Raw genomic sequence first — 23802 nt, 5'->3', positions numbered from 1 at the left:
GTTGCATTATATAAACATTGTTATTATCAAAACAAAAAATCTGGTGCTTATGCTATAAGTGGCATGGAAGGTACAGTGCAAGGTGTGAGATGAAACAGAGCAAATGTATCATTATTAAAAAGATATATGACTCTAATCTATACAAATATTTAATTAATACTGCAGTCTATATAAGTCTTGTGCCTTCTGCATTTCAACCTCTGTGACTCTGAGGACATCATCAGGACGGGAGCAAGAGCACTCAGTATCTGGAAGTTAAACAGTGGCTGTCTGTGTAAAAATGGGTATGGGACAAACATGAACTGTATATGAGATTGTAAATCAACAAAGCTTGCCTGTGAAAAGGAAGGATTCAAGAGTGTGGGTCCATCAACGAATGGTGATTGTAGTAGGGGAGACAAAACTTGCCCTGATCAGAAAAAACTTTATTTGCCATAAGCAGGTGAGAGAATGAATTCCATATCTCATCAAAGTGGAGTAGAACAATCACCTGAGAGGGACAGTAAATTCTGTCTGAAAATTGACTGACTTAACCTAAATCCACGTGGCCAGCCAGCTAACGGGAAGGACTGAAGCAGCCGGAAAAAGAGCACTTAATGTGACTTGTTAAGTAACCACAGGGCCAGTAGAGAATTAATCATTAACCTTACCTTAATCACTATATAACAAGATATCTAAATGGCAGTGTATTACTCCATGATAGAATCACTACTATGGGAAGGGAGTAGGGAGAAGCCACGGAACTCGCCACAAGAGTGTAATCCTGATATCAAGCGATTCTGTTTTTGGTCTTTTAAGTGTGTGCCTTGGTAAAAGTAATAGGGCCCGATTCACGAAGGTAAACTGAGCCAAAAGTCTAACTTTACTACTCATAAATGCCCTTTGTGAATACCGAAAGTCATAAAGTTAGACTTTTGTCTCAGTTTAACTTAAGTGTTGGTGGTAAGTTTAACTTTTTGTTCTCAGTTCTTTAGTCTAAAACCTAAGTTTTACTTTAGACAAAAGTCAAACTTTACTACTCATAAATGCCCTTTATGATTACCAAATGTCATAAAGTTAGACTTTCATCTCAGTTTACCTTTGTGATTCGGGCCCGTTTTGTTTTGCTGTCTTCATACACAGGAGACTCTTCAACTTTGTTAAATTGATTTATATCCTAGTGAACCATTTTTCTCTCTAAACGCTGGGTTACCCCAGGTTCGCTAAGGCAATTGGGTCATCCTTGTTTTAAAAATATATGCCAAGAGCTTTTTAGGGCCTACCATAGAGGTGACTTGATTGTATTAAAAAGGAAGGTTTAGGCCTGGCAAAAGGTGTATTTTGCCAGGTTGAAATTGAAGTTTAAAACTGCACACAGACTTCAATGGCAGGCCTGAGACATGTTTAAAGGCCTACTGATGTAGATGACACAATCAGCAGTGCAATCCTGCTATTAGCATTTAATTTACTGATCATGGGCACAGGCAATACCACTTTACTACGGACTTACAGTTACATTAATAGGCCAATTGTGTGTGAGCCAATTTGATCATGTTTTAAGGAAGGAGCGCACGCACATTAGCACGTGTTAGCAGTGATTAAGGGTCCAGAGTCTAAAAGCTAACAAAAATGGATTTCAGCAAAACAGGAGGGAAGAAGGCAAAATGTTTAGGTGAAGACCATTCTAAGACTGTCCAGTCTTAACAGATTCCTACTAAGATTTTTGGGAAGAAATTTGTGGACTATACATATAAGCATTGGGTTGAAGGTATTTATAAAGAGTTTATCGAGGCAAATAATATATGGCACAATTAAAATCTATAAATTAATAGCATCAAAGTAAAATCATGTGGAGAGAGAACATGGAGAATGTTGATGAATTCTTTGTAACTGCCATCATTCTAACCTAAAGAAAGTGCCCACTATTGTTGTGAAATCCATTTATGTATTACCTCAGCACGGGGCAATCAGGTTAGTGGTTTCTTGCTCTGGATCCCTCTGCTGGTGTTCAATCTTAATCTCATCTCTCATAGGGGAGAGGGGTGTCATAAAATATTGTTTATAACTGAGGGGGTTACAACCTTATCTGTAAAAAGAGCTACATATGTTTAATGCACCCAATACTGAGCTACTTCTGTTATTTGTTTGTACTAGTAACAACTTCGGATAAGATATCATTAGTAGCCACCATTTGCAAAATTACTAGCAGTAATTACCTCAGTGTATTTGTCAATGTTGCCAGCAGTAATCAGCCGCGGCCAGTAGTGGGAGTACCTGCCGGGCGGTGATGTGGGGAGGGGGAGGGACAGGGTGGAGGGTAGTAATGTATGGATTATGGACCTTACCAGGTAAGTAAACATATAAATAAATAAAACAAATTTTGTTGCGCGCACTGCATCGCATTGCATTTGGTGATGCAGTGCACAAAACTAAATTTGTTTTATTTATGCTGCCCTGCTGCTCTGCCGCGCTGGGAGCCCCTCTGGAGCCATTTTGAGCCACTCTCTGCACTGGGAGATGCCTTGTTCTTGACGCCCTGGTCCCCTGCGGAGAGTGTGCTGAGCGGCGTGACCGTTAACAGAGGGTGACCACGGGGGTGATTTAAGGTCATCTTGAGGAAGCCATCACCTAATAACCCTCAGCTCTTCTAAGCATCAGCAGCCGTTTCTTGGCACAGTATTGTGGCGGAATTGGTAAATTGCGGCTGCTTTAACAAAGCGATACTCTAGGTCACAACAATATTAAAACACTACGAATGGTCTCAATTTCTGCAAACTTAAGACTACATTTATGGTCAGTTAAAGTAAGTCCAGGAGGTAGGAGACTTGCAGGCTTCAGATTATAAGGAGTAAATCCCCAAGTACAGTTATCCTGTCACTCTGAACCTCAGTCGCCGTTGCAATTGCAGCAGAAGTTCCAGGAAGCCCAGCTGCCTTAAGAGAGTGCCCCTTGACAGCCCTATGGAGGCGGCCCAGACAGTCTGGGTGTAGCTCGTGGGGGCCAGGCGCACCCCGCTTCTGCCCTATTAATGTTTTCTCTGCAAGTCAGTCTGTCACCCAGCCTCGTTCTTTCAGCAACTTTAGTACAAAGCAAAACATACAGCCAACAAGAAAAATACATTCAACCTCAGCGTGTGCTGTCTCATCTGACCCTTGAAGGGTCAGAACGGGCTGTTTTGTTGGTGGGACAAGGAGCGCACAAGGAAGGGAGCAAAAAGAAAATCCCAACACTCTGCCCACTCAGGAGCTGAAGAAGAATGCTCAAAAGGAAACCGAAGGGGATGGAAGCAGATGAGAGCACGCTCATACGTTCCACAATAAGGGTCACAAGAAGCATGGCCCAGCTCCTCAATCAGGAGCCGAAAACAGGGAGCTCCCCCGAACATCCTCCCAAAAAAGGGCTCATTACTCATTATGTCCAAGCATCAGGTAGCCCACCACCCTTTGCATAAGTCCTCTGAAAGGGTCGATGAGGCTATAGTGTTCAACCCCAAAGCACTGGAGTCCAACCCGGTACACATGGAACCGTCCCTCACTGGAAACTCCACTCTTGGACAAGGAATCAGCCTGCTTTTCGGTGATGGGGACCAGGAACAGGATGCACGGGGACAGAAAGCACTGGCCCAGCCCACTCTCAGTTGGCATCAAGTGGCAAATGAGGCGAAGAATAGTAAACTCTGCTATGAAAAAGCCAAGGAAACCGTGCCCTGGAGGCCCCCGCAGTATAGAGAATCCATAGAAATCAACAGGAAACCAACTGTTACCGCAAACAGCCTTTTATTGACTGAAGCCTTGATTCACTGGTATTAGGATGGGGACAAGACCAAGGACATTTGAGGTAAAGAATCAATCCAAACCACCCGCGATCAGTTATAACTACTTCATTCATTGATTGCCGACAATCCGAATCCCCAGAGACAGCTGACCTTACCAATTCCTTTCTACAAAAAATAGAACTAACAATGGAAAGGGCCTTGGACCTTACCCCAAAATTCACTGGGAGAAGGGAAGAGGCAAAATATCTTCGAGCGTGGGTGGCTATCAACAGGCCAAAAAGACCAAGAAGATGACCTCTAATTGAAAACCATCAGAGAAGCACAAAAGTCAATAGTCAAGGCTCTGATTTGGCAATCAACAAAAATGGAGGTCCAAATCGATCTTTTACAATCAATAGCCCAATGCCTTGCAAACCAGGGCAATACGCTAGCAAAATTGGAGGCAATAATCATCCACAATCAGGCCATGATAGGCCGCACAAGCTCATGTGCCAATATTATAGAAAAGTGGGCAGGGTTGCAATAAATATTGGGGGACATAGTAGTGTTAGCCAAGAGCAAGGGGGGCCCATTGATAACACATGGATCCCTCGAACCAAAGGTAAGGGACAAACACCCAATGGCACTTAAAGGAGAACATAGCCCAGTCGTAAGCCCAGAATCAAAAGCATCCACGGATGATAGAAGAAGCTCAAAGAACATGCCATCCCCAATCAGGAGTGACAGTAAGGAAATCCCGGAATGTGCAGACACAAAGGAAGGAGTAGAGTTAAAGGAGACCACTGAGGGGGCAGCTGGAGCAGGACAGATGCTCTCTTATCAAGGAGGGCAAAGAAAAAGCTAAAAAACAGATGAAGAGATCAAAAATGAAAAGAAGATCAATCATGCCGGCAATGTTGCATAGTCACAGACTTGAGGGGAAAAGCAATTTAAGGCCACTTTACCCAATCTTTAATTTTAAACAGCAGAACAGGACCCGGGGAACCTCAGAAGACAAAGCTGAAGAAATAGATGGTCCAACACAACAAAGCAGGCATTAGGTGGCCCAAAATTCAACAGGGTTAATATCTGACCCTGGCCAGGTGGTAACACACAGGGTCATCCTGGGAAAGGAGGACGCCTGCCCACAAACAAGGTCTCATGACCCATTGAGCCTCAGAAGGGACCGCTTAGATGGAGCAAATGCAAACAGAATGTTGGAACAGAGGCACAAACGGGACTGGTGGAGAACTACAGTGGCTAATTTGCAATAATCCCCCTCCAAGCCTGGGTCCATGCAGCCTGACCTCTGGGAGGCCACGCAATTATTGTTCGCACAACACCGCAAGTAAACGACCACAATACATGAGGTGGTGCTCCCCCCCAGGTATTATATGGAAGGCCCTTACAGCATCCTAAACAGATCCCAAATCCTCTGACTTTTTGGTCACATTGCGTCCTTGTCCCAGATCACATCAGAAAACCTGCAGTGGGTAAAGTTCAAAAAGACACACGGAGATAGCCACAGCGACTCAACTGTCCTGGGACTTAGTGAACAAATCCTCCAATGGGCAGTTCTTGGTGAAGCTCAACAACTAGCTAGCTGGGGCATAGACGTAAAGAACCCAACCAACCAAAATACCCATTTATCCTCATACCTCATAATGAGGGGCAGGGGGCAGTATCAATTTTGGAAGGCATAAACCACTACAGAAAGCGGGGGAAAATACTATAGAGCGTTCAAGTATACCAATAAACATTTACGTCTCTCATAGAGATAATCTGCTAAGTGTGCTATTTGGTCAAAGTACGCAGGCTACAAGAGTGGATCACTGGCAACAGTATTCCTAGCCAGAGACAAATCTTTGGCTGCGTAGTAAGGAAAATGGAGGGGCAAAAAGATCAATATCAACCACCAAATACTGACCTCCACCAAGAATTAACTCTTATTTCATGGAACATTGCAGGGCTAAGCAAAAGCACAGGGAATAAGGAAACACAGGACTACCTTGCTAAAGGGGATATTATATGCTGCCAAGAAACACCCTCATAGACGGCTTTCATGAACATCGGGTAACTGCCACATAAAAAAACATCTTCGGAAGACCATCAGGGGGTCTCTCGATCGTTATACGTCATGCCCTCAAACATAAAATCACAGAAATAAGAATAAACTCTCCAGACTAAAAAGCTATGACAATTGACGGGCTAAGGGCAAGTCATCAGCCGTTTCACCTGCTGTTAGTAAACTGCTATATCAATCTGGCACTCACACAAGCTAGTATGGAATTACTGATATCCACACTGGAAGAAATAGTAATCAAATATGAGCATCATAATAACGAGAGGACTGGAAGGGGCCTCAAGCAAGTAAAACAAAGGCTGGCTCGCTGCTCTCTCTTCTTAAAAACTTTAAACTCCACTCAACTCATCACATGAAGAAACTGGGCTCATCCATTTGGCGCCCTAAACCGCACATTAGCACTTGTTAGCAGTGATTAAGGGTCCAGAGTCTAAAAGCTAACAAAAATGGATTTCAGCAAAACAGGAGGGAAGAAGGCAAAATGTTTAGGTGAAGACCATTCTAAGACTGTCCAGTCTTAACAGATTCCTACTAAGATTTTTGGGAAGAAATTTGTGGACTATACATATAAGCATTGGGTTGAAGGTATTTATAAAGAGTTTATCGAGGCAAATAATATATGGCACAATTAAAATCTATAAATTAATAGCATCAAAGTAAAATCATGTGGAGAGAGAACATGGAGAATGTTGATGAATTCTTTGTAACTGCCATCATTCTAAAGACAGAAATAACCTAAAGAAAGTGCCCATTATTGTTGTGAAATCCATTTATGTATTACCTCAGCACGGGGCAATCAGGCTAGTGGTTTCTTGCTCTGGATCCCTCTGCTGGTGTTCAATCTTAATCTCATCTCTCATAGGGGAGAGGGGTGTCATAAAATATTGTTTATAACTGAGGGGGTTACAACCTTATCTGTAAAAAGAGCTACATATGTTTAATGCACCCAATACTGAGCTACTTCTATTATTTGTTTGTACTAGTAACAACTTCGGATAAGATATCATTAGTAGCCACCATTTGCAAAATTACTAGCAGTAATTACCTCAGTGTATTTGTCAATGTTGCCAGCAGTAATCAGCCGCGGCCAGTAGTGGGAGTACCTGCCGGGCGGTGATGTGGGGAGGGGGAGGGACAGGGTGGAGGGTAGTAATGTATGGATTATGGACCTTACCAGGTAAGTAAACATATAAATAAATAAAACAAATTTTGTTGCGCGCACTGCATCGCATTGCATTTGGTGATGCAGTGCACAAAACTAAATTTGTTTTATTTATGCGGCCCTGCTGCTCCGCCGCGCTGGGAGCCCCTCTGGAGCCATTTTGAGCCACTCTCTGCACTGGGAGAGGCCTTGTTCTTGACGCCCTGGTCCCCTGCGGAGAGTGTGCTGAGCGGCGTGACCGTTAACAGAGGGTGACCACGGGGGTGATTTAAGGTCATCTTGAGGAAGCCATCACCTAATAACCCTCAGCTCTTCTAAGCATCAGCAGCCGTTTCTTGGCACAGTATTGTGGCGGAATTGGTAAATTGCGGCTGCTTTAACAAAGCGATACTCTAGGTCACAACAATATTAAAACACTACGAATGGTCTCAATTTCTGCAAACTTAAGACTACATTTATGGTCAGTTAAAGTAAGTCCAGGAGGTAGGAGACTTGCAGGCTTCAGATTATAAGGAGTAAATCCCCAAGTACAGTTATCCTGTCACTCTGAACCTCAGTCGCCGTTGCAATTGCAGCAGAAGTTCCAGGAAGCCCAGCTGCCTTAAGAGAGTGCCCCTTGACAGCCCTATGGAGGCGGCCCAGACAGTCTGGGTGTAGCTCGTGGGGGCCAGGCGCACCCCGCTTCTGCCCTATTAATGTTTTCTCTGCAAGTCAGTCTGTCACCCAGCCTCGTTCTTTCAGCAACTTTAGTACAAAGCAAAACATACAGCCAACAAGAAAAATACATTCAACCTCAGCGTGTGCTGTCTCATCTGACCCTTGAAGGGTCAGAACGGGCTGTTTTGTTGGTGGGAGCAAGGAGCGCACAAGGAAGGGAGCAAAAAGAAAATCCCAACACTCTGCCCACTCAGGAGCTGAAGAAGAATGCTCAAAAGGAAACCGAAGGGGATGGAAGCAGATGAGAGCACGCTCATACGTTCCACAATAAGGGTCACAAGAAGCATGGCCCAGCTCCTCAATCAGGAGCCGAAAACAGGGAGCTCCCCCGAACATCCTCCCAAAAAAGGGCTCATTACTCATTATGTCCAAGCATCAGGTAGCCCACCACCCTTTGCATAAGTCCTCTGAAAGGGTCGATGAGGCTATAGTGTTCAACCCCAAAGCACTGGAGTCCAACCCGGTACACATGGAACCGTCCCTCACTGGAAACTCCACTCTTGGACAAGGAATCAGCCTGCTTTTCGGTGATGGGGACCAGGAACAGGATGCACGGGGACAGAAAGCACTGGCCCAGCCCACTCTCAGTTGGCATCAAGTGGCAAATGAGGCGAAGAATAGTAAACTCTGCTATGAAAAAGCCAAGGAAACCGTGCCCTGGAGGCCCCCGCAGTATAGAGAATCCATAGAAATCAACAGGAAACCAACTGTTACCGCAAACAGCCTTTTATTGACTGAAGCCCTGATTCACTGGTATTAGGATGGGGACAAGACCAAGGACATTTGAGGTAAAGAATCAATCCAAACCACCCGCGATCAGTTATAACTACTTCATTCATTGATTGCCGACAATCCGAATCCCCAGAGACAGCTGACCTTACCGATTCCTTTCTACAAAAAATAGAACTAACAATGGAAAGGACCTTGGACCTTACCCCAAAATTCACTGGGAGAAGGGAAGAGGCAAAATATCTTCGAGCGTGGGTGGCTATCAACAGGCCAAAAAGACCAAGAAGATGACCTCTAATTGAAAACCATCAGAGAAGCACAAAAGTCAATAGTCAAGGCTCTGATTTGGCAATCAACAAAAATGGAGGTCCAAATCGATCTTTTACAATCAATAGCCCAATGCCTTGCAAACCAGGGCAATACGCTAGCAAAATTGGAGGCAATAATCATCCACAATCAGGCCATGATAGGCCGCACAAGCTCATGTGCCAATATTATAGAAAAGTGGGCAGGGTTGCAATAAATATTGGGGGACATAGTAGTGTTAGCCAAGAGCAAGGGGGGCCCATTGATAACACATGGATCCCTCGAACCAAAGGTAAGGGACAAACACCCAATGGCACTTAAAGGAGAACATAGCCCAGTCGTAAGCCCAGAATCAAAAGCATCCACGGATGATAGAAGAAGCTCAAAGAACATGCCATCCCCAATCAGGAGTGACAGTAAGGAAATCCCGGAATGTGCAGACACAAAGGAAGGAGTAGAGTTAAAGGAGACCACTGAGGGGGCAGCTGGAGCAGGACAGATGCTCTCTTATCAAGGAGGGCAAAGAAAAAGCTAAAAAACAGATGAAGAGATCAAAAATGAAAAGAAGATCAATCATGCCGGCAATGTTGCATAGTCACAGACTTGAGGGGAAAAGCAATTTAAGGCCACTTTACCCAATCTTTAATTTTAAACAGCAGAACAGGACCCGGGGAACCTCTGAAGACAAAGCTGAAGAAATAGATGGTCCAACGCAACAAAGCAGGCATTAGGTGGCCCAAAATTCAACAGGGTTAATATCTGACCCTGGCCAGGTGGTAACATACAGGGTCATCCTGGGAAAGGAGGACGCCTGCCCACAAACAAGGTCTCATGACCCATTGAGCCTCAGAAGGGACCGCTTAGATGGAGCAAATGCAAACAGAATGTTGGAACAGAGGCACAAACGGGACTGGTGGAGAACTACAGTGGCTAATTTGCAATAATCCCCCTCCAAGCCTGGGTCCATGCAGCCTGACCTCTGGGAGGCCACGCAATTATTGTTCGCACAACACCGCAAGTAAACGACCACAATACATGAGGTGGTGCTCCCCCCCAGGTATTATATGGAAGGCCCTTACAGCATCCTAAACAGATCCCAAATCCTCTGACTTTTTGGTCACATTGCGTCCTTGTCCCAGATCACATCAGAAAACCTGCAGTGGGTAAAGTTCAAAAAGACACACGGAGATAGCCACAGCGACTCAACTGTCCTGGGACTTAGTGAACAAATCCTCCAATGGGCAGTTCTTGGTGAAGCTCAACAACTAGCTAGCTGGGGCATAGACGTAAAGAACCCAACCAACCAAAATACCCATTTATCCTCATACCTCATAATGAGGGGCAGGGGGCAGTATCAATTTTGAAAGGCATAAACCACTACAGAAAGCGGGGGAAAATACTATAGAGCGTTCAAGTATACCAATAAACATTTACGTCTCTCATAGAGATAATCTGCTAAGTGTGCTATTTGGTCAAAGTACGCAGGCTACAAGAGTGGATCACTGGCAACAGTATTCCTAGCCAGAGACAAATCTTTGGCTGCGTAGTAAGGAAAATGGAGGGGCAAAAAGATCAATATCAACCACCAAATACTGACCTCCACCAAGAATTAACTCTTATTTCATGGAACATTGCAGGGCTAAGCAAAAGCACAGGGAATAAGGAAACACAGGACTACCTTGCTAAAGGGGATATTATATGCTGCCAAGAAACACCCTCATAGACGGCTTTCATGAACATCGGGTAACTGCCACATAAAAAAACATCTTCGGAAGACCATCAGGGGGTCTCTCGATCTTTATACGTCATGCCCTCAAACATAAAATCACAGAAATAAGAATAAACTCTCCAGACTAAAAAGCTATGACAATTGACGGGCTAAGGGCAAGTCATCAGCCGTTTCACCTGCTGTTAGTAAACTGCTATATCAATCTGGCACTCACACAAGCTAGTATGGAATTACTGATATCCACACTGGAAGAAATAGTAATCAAATATGAGCATCATAATAACGAGAGGACTGGAAGGGGCCTCAAGCAAGTAAAACAAAGGCTGGCTCGCTGCTCTCTCTTCTTAAAAACTTTAAACTCCACTCAACTCATCACATGAAGAAACTGGGCTCATCCATTTGGCGCCCTAAACCGACCTTTAGGAATATATCCACCATTGACAATATTCTAATGAATGAGAAGTTGAGTGACTTCACGGTCGACGACAGAAGGGACAGTGACCACAGGCCTCTATGTGCAACCTTCAATTTGGGAACGGAATCTGCAGACCTCCTGACAGTAATGGGTCAACCCACTGGGGAAGAATGCTTTAGAGCACTTAAAAGAATAAAATGGACAACAATACTCAGAACTAAAATTCAGGTGTGGGCATCAATGTGGCAAGCTTGCCTGTTGAGGGAGGCCCAGCCGAAGGTGATAGGACATTGGGAAGCCCTGACGGATGATCTATGGCAGAAACTGGGGGAAAACCATTGTAAAAAAACGCTTTCCAGCAAGGTATAATGACCCAAGAAGACACGAGTACCGAAGTGCCTGAGTCAATGTATACGTGCCCTCAGGAAGGCACTCAGGGCAAAGAAGAAAAGAGGAACATCTCCAGGAGCGGTTCCCATAGCTGTACTGAGATCAGCATACAGGAAAAAAGTAGGCAAGTACAAGAGAAAGGAAACAAAACAGAAATGGCTCACAGTATTCGCCTTGATAAAGGAAAAGAACAATGGCAAACTATGGAAATACATCAACCGTCTGAACTCCCATTCAATGTGAAAGGAGAATAATATCGCAAGCAACGAGTGGGAAGCGTATGTAAAGGGATTATACACCAGCTACTTACCAGCTGCCGAGTATGTCCTACCCAAGAAGACCGCGGAAATAAGTCATGATACTTAACCCCTTGCATGCTAATGACGGCCGGGAGCCGTCATGGCACACAGTGCTCGTGTGCTGATGACGGCTCCTGGCCGTCATGACCGCACCCGCGATCGGAATGTGCCGCACAGGTGCAGAATCGTGGCAGCATGCAAGGGGATAAGATCAAACAGGCAGTAGGACCATAGACGATCAAGAGGAATGGTTTCTCAGAGCCAGAGATAACAAAGATGATTAGAGTAAGAGGAAATAATGGGCCTCCAGGACCCAATGGGACTCCAGCCCTGGCATTTAAATCAGCTCAAGCATTCTTTGACTCAATTCTAACTCCTCTATATAAACATGCTTACACAACAGCAATAATTCTGCAATCATGGAAAGGATCAGTGCTTTTTCCCATCCATAAAAAAGGTGATCAGTCTTATCCTGCCAACTATAGGCTAGTGGCCCTCCTTGATATAGAAGCCAAAGTCTATGCGAAATTACTAATAAAAGAGTTGAAGGTTTGGGCAAACAACAATGAAATTCTCCCATTGTTTCAGACCCGGGTTAGGTCAAACAGCTCAACAATGGACAACATCAGGGCCCTGGCCAATCTCTCTAAACAAACTGTCACTGCACTTGCCGCTGCTTTGCTGTTTCATAGCTTACAGCACATCCTTTGATAGAGTTGATAGAGGCAGACTTTGGGGAAAACTGATTGCCTGTGGGAGTCCATCAAAGCTTTTGAAAGCAATCATAGTTCTACCTGAGGGGACCTGAGTCCAAGTTAAGATAAGCCCCACAGCCTTATGATCAAGAGTTGAAACCAACAATGGCCTGCAGCAGGGTTGCGTCCTGGCCCCATTATTATTCAATCTTTATACTGCAGATATGTGGAGTGCCCTCAAAGAGGCCAGTCTAGCTCCCCTGAGATTGGGCAGGGTGGGACTGGCAATCCTCCAGAATGCTGATGATACAGTAGTGATGGATCACACCAGGGTGGGTCTCCAAAGAGCTTTAACTGAGCTGTGAAAGTACAAGTAAAACTGCTTGACAATCAGTCAGACCAAAACAAAGATAATGGTATTCAGCAGATATCCCCACAAAAAGCATGTTACTTGGAAACTGGGAGACCATGAAATTGGGACAACAGCTGCATATAACTACCTTGGGGTTTGGCTATCTGAGAGGGCCACTCCGGCAATACACACAAAACATTTAATCACCAAAACCAACTGCGTAATCCTTACACTGAGATGCTTAAGCCAGCGCCTGTCAAGCCCAACATTAGATCCCATGCTGAGGGTCCGCAAGGCAAAACTAATAGTGGCAATTAACTATGGTCACCTGCCCTTTTCAGGAGCCTGTGACAAACTCATAGCAGCCGCTCAGGTCAAAACCCACAAGACTGTGCTGCAAGTACACAGGCATGCAAGGAACACCAGGCTACGACTGGAATTAGAGATTTCCAGACCAGATCTGGCCCTTCAGGGAGACTTAATTAAGTCCTCAAAACCTCAAATAACACCATTAAACATCACTTGGAAACAATCTTTAGGGAAGCGGACTCGCCTTGGCACATTAAACTGGGCAAAGCACTAGGGACCCTAAACATTGAAGCTGATGGTTTGTCTCTACCTGACATTCCACAAAAGGCCTGGTGAAATGCCATGAAGCGGCATGTCTGCTCCATCTCATATGAAAAAGATCGAGCAGCACTCAGCCACAACACCATCACAACGGCGCTGGATGAATCCTATACTTTGGGGAAAGACCAACAGTACTTACCAGAAGCACTAGGGTCTCAAGTTCGCATTCTTTTTATGAGGATCATGCCCCTTAAAAGTTCAGACTTTACCCCAGCATGGGTGCGAGAAGACGGCGCAGTCTCTTGTCGGTTATGTAACTATCAAATGGAATTCTGGCTTCGCCTAATATGCTGCTGCCCTAAACTGGTCAGCGAACGACAAAGGTTACTTCGCCCCATTTTAAGGGACCTTGGCATTAGGTCCTGTAAGTAGCCGTCAGACTGGTGTCTCTCGGAAACAAAAACACATATTCTCGTAAGAGTGGCAAAGTTGATACATTTAATAAGACTGGTTTTATAAGCAAGTTTATAAATGTACTATCACATAGAACGTCTGTATTAATGCACGTGCTCTTAAAACTTCAGAAACTGTTAATCGGACTAAAAGGGACTGGCAATCACAGCATTGGGCAAAGAAAAGACAAACAGTCACTTTTAATGGGGTTTATTGTAATACTGGTAATACTGGTGTAACATGAAATCAATCCACCGCTTAATGGCAAAAGGGAGCTTGCCACAAAAGATTGACTGTCGGAAACAGGGGTCCAGGTAGATGGATGGCCCGAGGAGGGGAAATGCAATGGGCGGTGGGCACTGATTTTATTTGGTTTTACTGTAAAGATTTTAAATAATCGAACATTCAATAAAATTACTTACTTACTTACTATTAGTAAAATATCTTTGAGAATATCAAACACTCATTAACTTAGACAAAATAGTAAGTTTACAGTTGCTGATCAGGCCCTTGATTGGTGTAGTGTTGTACACATCTTTGTATATCATTATTTTTAATTGTATTTGACCTCACTAGATGGATCATCTGCTCAGAATAAAAAGCCTGTGTCAGAATTGGATACTCGACTTGTTCCTGGTTCTGTTTTTCTGTTGGTTAATGAGCTTGCGCAACCATTTGTCAGATATCTCTTATGAGCATACACTGAGAATGACTGAACGTCCTGTTTAAGCCACTGACATTAACTACAGGCAATTTTTCAAAATATGCTATTTAATTATAACATTTTTGGACCCGTTTTCCAAAAATTGAATTGTTTTAAGAGTTTCGCAAAAGAGGCTTGGTTTAATTGCATTCTCTGTGAAACCCTGATGAAGGGATGGTGATTTGACCTGAAACACCACATATCGAACTGGTGAAAACGCTTTGTTATGTTAATGATTTTGATGTAAAAGCTGCCAGGAGAAGATGTTTTTTTAATGACCTTTGAAAAACTAATAAAGGATACGTTTATGCTCTTCTGATATAACTCTGGCTGAAGGATGAAGCTCCCTTTTTAAAACTGTTCATCATGATTTAAATATGTCTGGCTACATCTGTGCAAGTACAAAGGTTCTGTGACAGCTGCGACACAACCACTGGCCAACCTCAACAATCAGCAAGTGTTCACAGATTGAATGTCTACTAGCACAGAGTTAGGGCCATATTCATGAAGCCAGCTGCGTCGCGCTAGCACCACACAATATTGTGCATGCGCAACACAACTAAAAAATCGGATTTATTTTGTGGCGATGAGTGGCTAGATAAATCTGAAGAAACACAACACAAATCACTGTGTTGCATTTGTCTGTCCTGGGAAGGTTTTCCATGGGTATTCCCACGCAACTCCCATGGATTTTAACACATTCCCAGATTTCCTAGAACTGGTAAACCTGAGAATGCGCCAAATTGCTATGCCTTTAGAGCGGAGGCATTACGAGGAGAAATATCTTTATTTCAACTCATTATTTCCTCTTTCCGTGTGTGCAGCATTCTGCAGCACACATAGAAAAGAGGCATATGCCTCAGGGGATTGCTTTAGTGTGGGAAGTTGCCCCTTCCTGCACAAAAAGATTTCTGCATGCATGGTGTAAGGGTATCTCTGTTGGTGCTAGGCAACCCATTGCCCATCAGTGAGGGGTAAAAGGACAGCAATGTGCCATATTGGGATAAATACGGAGCATTCCTGGCCTTTCACTGTGACACAGCACAGCAAGATGACTTACTGTGCTGAGCTGCATCACTTTGACATAAATATGGCCTCAAATGTGTATTGCCTTTTACAGGTGCAGCGCAGTGGCTTTTATCATTACCCCTCATATATCTTCCTCGTCCTAGTCATAACATCATGAAGGTGGACCTGGAGGGGTGCTAGAGGGCGGGCTAAAAAGATAGCCGCGCTCGCTGTAGGATCCTGCTGTCAGGGACCTCAAATCATCATGGTCCTGTCCCAAACGGTTCAACAAGTCGACTAACCTACAGCGTAGTGCAGTGGAAATGTGTCGCAGTGCTGCTGCACCAGTCGCCCTGGGAGCCCAATGAGCGTACGATGCTGCCTGGGATTTAGAATCTAAGGCCACTGGAATTGGAATGAGGAAACACCTGCATCCACTCCCTGCAGGGCTCCTCGATCGCTGGGTGGAGATCACTGAAGGCGGGCCGGATGAACCACCTGGACCCCGCAGTGCTCTATTGGGGCCAGGAGGGGGCCTCCACCTGAAAGGGATGGCCTGTCGAACGGGGCTCCTAATATGAAGACTGGACGCTGTAGCTGCTGCGACCCAGAGGTCAGTGGGGCGTGGTGGCCGGCATCTAACGCAACTGCAGAGATTTGCAGACCTGCATAAAGACTAATTGTGCAGTGACACAACTTTTGGGCCAAATTGGGGGGTGACACCCAGGCAGTCTAAACAATAGCCTGTACTGGGGTGGGTGAGTTTAAATACACCAGAGACTTGTGCACACTTCCCCATACCCAGACCCCTGAGCTTTGCTGGCACAACCCATTGGGTAAAAGACTGGGCTGCCTTTCCACGAGCAGCCTTTGTACTGTGGATTTTTTTTGTGCGCATCCCCCTCCCTGGATCCCTGGAGGGAGAGGCAGGACAGGAAGACTATCTTACGGGAGCAACGGATACAGACACCACCAGTGGGCTCCATCAGCATTACCTCTGCTGCATTGATGCTGATGCTGTGCACTGTCTGGCTATTTGAACAACTCAATTAAATGGGAAGAACGAAGAGGAAAGAGTAAAAACTGCCCTTTGAACCCTGCAAGACTGCTTGAAATCATGGCAACAACACCAAAAACATCATTACCGATGGGGTGTAGATGGATCTGCCATCTGGCAATAATGACATAAACAACAACTCCTCATGATGAAGCAAAGCCACCAGTCTATAGAATTCAAAATGGACTCAATGTGTACAAGGATGGATTTGATTGCTCAAAAATTGGAAAAACATGACGGCTGGTTTAAGGAGGCAGAGTACAGGATAGCAGAGCTAGAAGACATGCCCTCACAGTGGAATGATCAGGTTCTCAGTATGGAGCACCTCATAAAAGTCATAGCAGCAAAGAATAAAGATTTTGAATCCTTTGGGCCCCAGAGACCACCAATACAGAAAGAATGGAGGAGTAGATAGAGACGCTGTTTGCTACTACATTTGGGACTGATGCCTTCTCCTCATGGATGGTAGTGGAGAGAACCCATCACTCACTGACAGCTTTTCGATGCCGAGGCATATAGTAGCCTGACAGCTATACTTCGGAGACCATGATACGGCCCTCCGGCAAGCCAGAAAGCAACACGCTCTCACATTCGAGGGCAACGCTATCACCATATATCCTGATTTTACTCTGGCGGTCCACGAAGCCAGAAAGAAGTTTCTTCGGTCAAACTGAAACTTCAGCATGCCATGCTGTATCCGGCGTGCCTCCAGGTCACCCATCAGGGGAAACAACACTTCTTTACAAACCCACAGCATGTTACAGCATGTTAAAGAATTTTTGAGGAGCCTTCCTTGGAGCTCTTTCCTAACAAACCATGTCGGAACCAGGTTAGGGTGCTTCTGCCCTCCTGGCCGTATAATGCACCCCTGTAATAATGGATGAACTAAACACAAATCTGTCAACCATGCACACTACCTATTTTGAGCTCCAAAATGTGATGCCTCATGCTAGCTTGCTACACACCTATTGCTTTTACATGGATGTATTACTTTAGGATAAATGTATTTTTCTCCACCTAAAGCAATACTTTAAAAAACACGCCACTGCAGCACATGATCTGTCAAACTCTCTGTTGATGAGCTGAGATACACAATACCTGTCCTGGATACCTTTGTTTTCTCGAGGAGGGCCAGCCTCGCCCTGTGGTGACACCCTGAAAGGATACCCCTACTACAACACACTGTCTGGTTTCTTCTACTGCTCTACCACTATTCCACACACAGTTGGTGGCTAATTAAAACTAAGAGATTTTCTTTCTACATATCTTCTCCACCAACTGTGCTATTCTAATTGCATTGTATGATCTTTGATGAATTTTTTTATCTTAATCTAACAAGTATGAAGTCACATTTACCATTCTCCAAGGAAGGATACTGGCCTATAATTTTACATCTGTGTTTAAAAGAGCAATAGATTTCTAAGAGACACAACTTGCTTTCCTAGTTTTTGGAATTAGTGAAATGTTTGCTTCTCTCATTGTATAGATAACTCCACCATCATGTGAAAAATGGTTAAACAAATGTTTTAACTGTTTACCAAATTACGAACAAAAACATTTTATAGAACAATGGTGGAATACCCTTTGGCCCTGGTGTTTTCTTTGGTTGCATTTTCTCTAAACCATGCCTCATCTCCTGTCTAGCTCATTTCAAATTATCAATGCCCGGTCGGGGCAGAAATGGGAGTTGGATTGGATAACTTCTAATTGCTTCTTCTGCTTTTCTCCACATTAATATAGAGGTTCTGATAGAAAATTTTGAATGCTTACCTTTCCCACCTCAATTGAGGCTATCATGCCTCTTACCTGGCCTTATATGCCTTCGCTTTCAGAATAGGACAACGTGTGATAAGGAGCATACCACCATTATTTACGTTATCAAAGAACATTTGCCCTTATTTCAATAGTGTGAGCTTTGCTTTATTTGTTCTGAATCTGATCAGATTTAGTTGCCCCTTTAATCTATGTTTGTTGTCTTGATTTTCTAGTTGACTGGCCATTATTCCCTGCCTTTAATTTGCAAAGCTCATCCATTAGCCTCACTTCCTGCAGCCTAGCCTCTCTCTCTGAGCATAAACTACAATTGCTGCCCTGCTTCCTACAGCTTTGAAAAAGCCAAGTCTGTTTCCAGTGAGGTATTTTCCACCTTATTGGTTTTGTTTGTATTTCAGTTACTTTGGCCATTTTAAGCCAGTTATGAAGATCCCAGAGCAGAGTGGGGTTCAATCGCCTGCCATTCTTACTGTGTGGCTCCCGTCCATTCTATTTTGGTGTGAGTATGGTCAGAAACAGATATCCCCAAAACCTCTTATTTCAGCACTGTGTATGTGTGATTCCCTGGGTGGCAAACAAATAATCAATGAAGAAGTATGCTTTGTGTACATGTGAGTTGAAAGTGTAATCCCTGCTGTCAGGATGTGAGGCATGCCAAAAGCCTTCCTGTCCACAATCTCCTAATATTCTCTTAAACTCTTTGAAGAACACTCCACAGATTTGAAAAGTTTTAATAGTGTGCGAACAATACCCAAAGGGGTATCAGAACGCTGTACAAAGTTGGCACCGGAAAGGATACAAAACATAAACAAAGTAAGTGAAGTTATAACCTGTGGGAACACATTAAAAAATAAAGAAGTATTGTGTCTCAGAGGTGCCATAGAGTGCTCCATGTAAAACATCATACAATAGAATGAACCAAGATGTGCAATGTGCCTCAAAGAATTTTAACAGAAAGAGGAAGCGAGCAAAATCAACAGTTAATGCAATTAAAATAGCTATCTAGGACTTAAACAAAAATAAGGTAAAACAATATAATGGAATATCAGTGAAGATACTTCACAGCTTTTGGTTATTGACAAAACACACTAGCATCAACGTTTTAATGTTCATTCATTGGTAGCCTTTTGACCAGTTTTTTAAAAGGAGGTAGTGGACAGATTGGATCTGATCTCGGATGGCAAGGAGTTCCAGATTCTCAGAGCAAGACTGGAGAAAGCATGGTTGTATGATTTTTTTTAATCTTGGAGGTTTCAAGAGAAGGGTGAATGTACTTCTGAGGTTCCGAATGGAGCCCAATAGCTGCAACCTATTTGCTACGTAGTATGGGGTATTGTGGTGTAAGGTTTTTATGAGTCAGACAAGCAATTGTGAGTCGGATTCTCGCTTCAACAGATAACCAATTTAGCTGCAACAGGTCAGGTGAAATATGATCAAATTTTCTCGAGCCCGTTAAACATCTGGCCGATGCGTTCAAGGTAACCCTGAGTGGGGCCAAGCTAGCTTTGGGATGTCTTTCTAGGGTCACCAGCCCATATTCCAAGCTAGTGATTGAACCTCCATCCTGAGATCTTCGGGGAGTAGAAATGGTTTGATTTTGATTTGATTTTCTTCAGTATGTTGAGTTGGAAATTGGCCCCTGTAGTAGTGGCACTGATGTGTGCTTGCATGTTTAGGTGTTTATCCAAGGTGATACCTAAAGATTTGGCAGAGTCTACAATGTGAGGTGTGCAGTTCAGAGCATTTAGGTGTTTAATTCAGTCAAGGGTAAGAGCTGAATGATTAGTTGGGGTGATCAAAAGAAATTCCATTTTAGCGTATTTAGTAGGAGATGGTTCTGAGCTAATCATTGTTGACTTTGGGCAAGTGTAGCATTTAAAGATTTTATGTCTTCTTGCGAGGAGATCTTCAGGTACAATTGTGTGTCATCCACATACAAGTGGTATTGAAAGTTCGCTCTGTTCAGAATGACTGCAAGAGGCTCCATAAATAGGTTGAAGGAGTGGGCGATAGTGAAGAACCTTGGGGGACTCCAATCAGGACAGGGGTACTAGAAGCGAGGGTATGATTAACTTTGATCCTTTGAGTGTGGTTGTGATGGAAGGAGGCAAACCAGTTTAGGCCCAAAATCCCAACCTAGGTTGTAGGAGAGCGATCAGGTTTTCATGTTTGATGGTTTTGAAGGCTCAGGACACATGGGGTATTTTGGTCACGGGCTCTCACAGTGTCATCAACAATGTGAGTTAGTGCTGTTTCAGTGCTATGCCCTGCTCTGAATCCTGACTGATGAGGTTCCAGGAGTTTATATTTCTCAATATGTTTGCAGAGCTGCGAATGTACGCATTTTTAAAGTACTTTAGCTAGAGTCATACTGCTGGTGATAGGTCGAAAATTGTTTGGTTCTGAAAGGTCGGCGTTGGGCTTCTTAGGAATGGGAGTGACTTTTAGGCAGTCTGGAATCTTTCCCTGTATGAGGGATTCATGAATGATCCTAAACCAAAGAGGAAGAAAGACTGAGATTAAATCTTTATGGAGCTTGGCGGGTAGAGGATCACCAAAGTGGTTGGAGGGTTTGATGGATGTCATGTTGCGAAGTATCTCAGTGTAGTCTGGTAGGAGAAAGCTGCTCCAAGAGGGATTGTTTTTGAGAGAGCTGCCCAAAGGTGAGTATACTGTTGTGGATTGTGCCACCTCCGCTAATCCTGCGGGCGGTATCCTGGATAACAAGGTTGGAGTGGTAGGTAATAGCTACAGCTCTATTTTCCTTGTTTTGTCATCGAAGTGAGCTGTGAAATCATAACAACTAGGAAAAGGGGTTAGGGTAGTAGAGCTCTGGTTAGAAGATTGGTTAGATTGTTCCTTATTGATTTTGAAGAGTTTTTTTGGTCTATTTTTGGCTCAATCCCGTTGAATTCCGAAGTGTTCGATTTTAGCCAAGCGTATGTGTTTGTTGTAAACGTCTCACTTTCCTCAGCTGAGATACGTTAGTGGTGGAAGGTGAGTTTCTCCAGCATATCTCGGAGAGTCTTAGATTGTGCCGTTCATCATTCAGGGCACCATAGTTTAGAATGTTCGACTGGGATCTTTTTGAGCTGTGTCGGAGCAATCGGTGAAGAATTTTAGAAAAAGTGTAAATGTAATGCTCAGAAAAATCATCAAGGTTGGTCAAATTTGGGGGGGCTGTAGTATATTTTGGTGATTGAAGTTATCATGTTAATGTCAAGGTCTTTCATATTGCGAGTCAGTTGTTTCGCTTTTAGGGGTTGACTCTGACAAGCCAGTCTCTTGTCTAGGATGAGGAAGGGAATTTGTAAGTCATCAGACCAGTCACAGGGTAGATTTCTCCTATTTGTATGAAGTTGTCTTTGGTAATGATGAGTGGTGTCTTTATTGTGAGTAGGGCCTTTACAGAGCTGTGAGAAATTGAGGTCAGAAAGGAAAGTCTTAAAGGAACAGACAATTGGATCATTTGTGTCATTCCAATGAAGGTTGAAGTCTCCGAGGAATATGTGGCAGAGTTGAACCGAGCTCGAGCTAATGACTGATTAGATTGTAGATTGTCTCCGGAAGGGTGATAGCTCGAACGCAGCACACAAAGCTTCTTGCCTTTGTTTCAGATTTCTGAGACTAGCTGTTCACAGGAGGATAAGACAGCACATGAGGATTATTTGACTTTGAGGATGGAGCAATGAATGCAGCAATACCCCCTCCTATTTTAACCAGTCGATCACTTCTGAGAATGGAGTAGTCGGGAGGGATTAAGATGTCAAGAATTGGGGAGGAAGTATCATTGAACCAGGTTTTGGTGATGATCAGAAGGTCCAAGTTTTGCACAATGATGAGATCAGAAATATCACCTGCATGTTTCACAGCTGATCTGCAATTGAGTAGCATCGAGTTGATGTGCTGGTTAGAAGTGACAACTTCTTGAGTGGAGGTGTTTATGTGAAGTAGGTTTTCATTGTTCACATTTCTGAATTTAAGGCTTGGTTCCCTGTCAGGGTCTGCAATGAATGAGGGGATGTTGAAAGTGGAGTTGGGTTGGGAGACCGTTTTTGAGTCAGTGTAGTTCCCAAGCAGGGCGATGATATCTTCGTCTGATAGCTGAGGTAAGGGTCTGTGGGGCCGAGACTGGTGGTTAGGTATATGGCCTCGAACTCCAGCTGGAGCTAAGATAGGAGCAGAAGGCGGTGAGGTCTTTGGTTGAATGCAGTTTCTGAGAACTGTAGATATCATTCCTCTGCTCGGTGGATGAGACCCAACGCTTCTTCATCTTCAGGGAAAACTGCAGAATGCTTTGCACCAACTCTTTGACTACCGAAATATTATGCTTGAGTTCGTCAATCTTCTTCTCAAGGTCATGATTATTAGGGCACTTATTCGCAGGAGTAGCCCGCGCAAGTAGGACAGGTTCCGCTGTGGTAGGGTTAGTAGAGGGTTGGGTAGGACCATTGGTACAGTTACACAGGGAGAGACAGTCATAATCAAGATAGGAAACAGAGCTTGGAGTGGGAATGGGTATAGGTGGAGTGGAATTCTGAGGAATGGGGTGGTGAAGTGTGTAGCAAAAGTGTGGGTGAATGTCATTTGTCAGCGTGTAGGAGACATCAACATGTTTTGGGCCCTGCGTTTGGAAGATCCAGAGCCTAACGGGCGAGTATCCAATCCCACCTGCCTGTCGGCATTGGAAGGGTGTTCATCACACCCGTTATAGGAGCAAATAGTGTGTGACACAGGGTTATTAAGGATATGAGGTGATGCAAGGTGAGTAGCAGTGGAGCAGATAGCAACATAGTGGGAGGTACTCAGGTCCGCTAACCATTCTTCAGCATGAGACATATGTGGCTGTTTCAGGCTCAAGATGTGGGGAGTAGGGATAGCTTCTGTTAACTTGGGTCGAGCTGTGGGGGCAGGTTAACAGACCAGAGCATGGGTAATGGGGAATAGGGGCCGTCAATCGCCTCAGTATCAGAGCTAGTGACACATTTTGATTGCTGGTGGAGTTGGTATTGGAGGTATTGGGGTAAGTTAGAGTTTTCTTGTGTTCTTGAACCTCAAGAAGGCATAATTGAAACACTTGAGGTTCAGGTCGAGGCTTAGAGAAGGACATAACCATTAATGTAAAGGGAGATAGTCAGCTCCGCCATAAGGGCCGGGGATGGAAGCGTGGTTAAATGAAAACCCACTGAGTTCTGGGCTGTTTGGAGCACAGCATGCAGGTGAGGGTCTTTCTCCACTGCACTCTTCTGTTGGTGTAGAAAATGAGATCAGTCACTGTAGTGCCCTTATTTGAGATATATGTGTCAGATATCAGTGTTTCGGGCCATCTCTTGAGGATATTGTGCTTGAAGTTCTTCTTAGCCTTTAACAATAGGTTGGGGGGTAGATGATCTTAACCGAGTTTTCGCCAGATTGAACAAAGGGGTTAGATGCATGATAATTATTTTGTGCCATGTTGACTGATGTGCATAGACGGAGCTGAAAGATTAGGGGGTATAGAGGTAGCCCCACTTAGTAGTGGGTCCTGGTAGTGGGAAGGGGGCGAGCGTCCCATTGCCCGTGTGTGTTCAGAACGCCAATGCAGGTGTTGAGCAAGTGGGCGGGGGGATGGTAGATTAGGGATGGGGA

Source organism: Lissotriton vulgaris, chromosome 6 (genome assembly GCF_964263255.1).
Source record: "Lissotriton vulgaris chromosome 6, aLisVul1.2, whole genome shotgun sequence".
NCBI lineage: Eukaryota > Metazoa > Chordata > Amphibia > Caudata > Salamandridae > Lissotriton > Lissotriton vulgaris.
This window is presented reverse-complemented; position numbering follows the sequence as displayed.